General features: G+C 40.1%; 1 non-coding gene across 1 annotated transcript; it reads left to right on the top strand.

Moving 5' to 3' along the window:
* Positions 1 to 339: 339 nt before the first annotated feature.
* On the top strand, positions 340 to 446 carry LOC120363718 (U6 spliceosomal RNA). Its single transcript, XR_005579171.1, has one exon. It is a non-coding gene; the product is annotated as a U6 spliceosomal RNA (small nuclear RNA).
* Positions 447 to 1123: the final 677 nt, after the last annotated feature.

The following is a 1123-nucleotide window of genomic DNA, read 5'->3' as shown; positions in this document are numbered from 1 at the left end:
CAGGCAGAATGGAAATTAAAAATAAACATAATAAATGTCTTTATAAAAATAAGGAAGAATGTGACGCATGAACAAGCAGTTATGAAGAAACACTTGAAAATATTTTTTAAATTTAATTGTTGAAATACAAACATAGTAAATGGCAAAAACAAATCATGCCTGATGGTCCAGTAAAAGCCTGGGGCACAATTTTGCAACCCTCTATGAGAGTTCATTTCCAAGTACGTAGAAATTACTGTCAGAAGTTTTTGAAAGGCCAAAAAGAGACTCAGAAAATATCTTTAGAGGAATATAAACTGAATGTTTAAACAAGATAATCTTTGAAGAATAGCGACTCTTGTGTTCGCTTCGGCAGCACATATACTAAAATTGGAAGGATACAGAGAAGATTAGCATGGCCCCTGCGCAAGGATGACATGCAAATTTATGAAGCGTTCCATAATTTTTAAAAATTAAAAAAAATAAAGAATGGCAATTCTTAAAATAGGAATTAAGAAGTACTATATCTAATTAAATTCTTCGTCCCCAAATATCCCACTGTATTACTGAGGCTAAATAAGCCTATTAGGTATGGGAGCAAAACTCCCAGCAAATCTTTTAGCCTGGTCACAAGCATGATTCATCTGCACATCTCCTGTGTATACTCCTGTGTAGATTTACAATTACCTCTCCTTGGGAGCTAGTAAAGTCAAGAAGAGCAAATAGAATATCAATCAGGCTGAAAGGCTGGCCCAAGTGGGGCTATTCACAGGCGAATGTTAAGCTTCGGCCAATTTCTAGCCTCTGCTTTCCTCCCTTCCTCACAGCTTGTCCCAGGACTAGCCCTGAGTGTTGGCAGGAGGGATACAGCACCCCTACAGAGGGCCTAGCTCCTCCCTGTCCAATTTTCCCCTACTTGACGGAGAGTCCAGCCAGGGTCCAAAACAGAGTGCCCTTAGTGCCCTGTCTTGTACCACAGAGAACTGGACACAGAAGATGGAGAGCAGACATACAACTAAGGTCAAAAGCCAGGAGCTTGTTAGAAAGCAAGCCAGCTCAGCCGAAGCGGACCAAGGTACCATGAACCCAAAATATCTGAGACAGGTCTCAGCAAATTTAGAAAGTTTATTTTCCCAAGGTTAAG

This window comes from Saimiri boliviensis, chromosome 3 (genome assembly GCF_048565385.1).
Source record: "Saimiri boliviensis isolate mSaiBol1 chromosome 3, mSaiBol1.pri, whole genome shotgun sequence".
Classification (NCBI taxonomy): Eukaryota; Metazoa; Chordata; class Mammalia; order Primates; family Cebidae; genus Saimiri; species Saimiri boliviensis.
The sequence above is the reverse complement of the archived record's forward strand: the minus strand, read 5'-3'. Positions and strand labels throughout refer to the sequence as shown.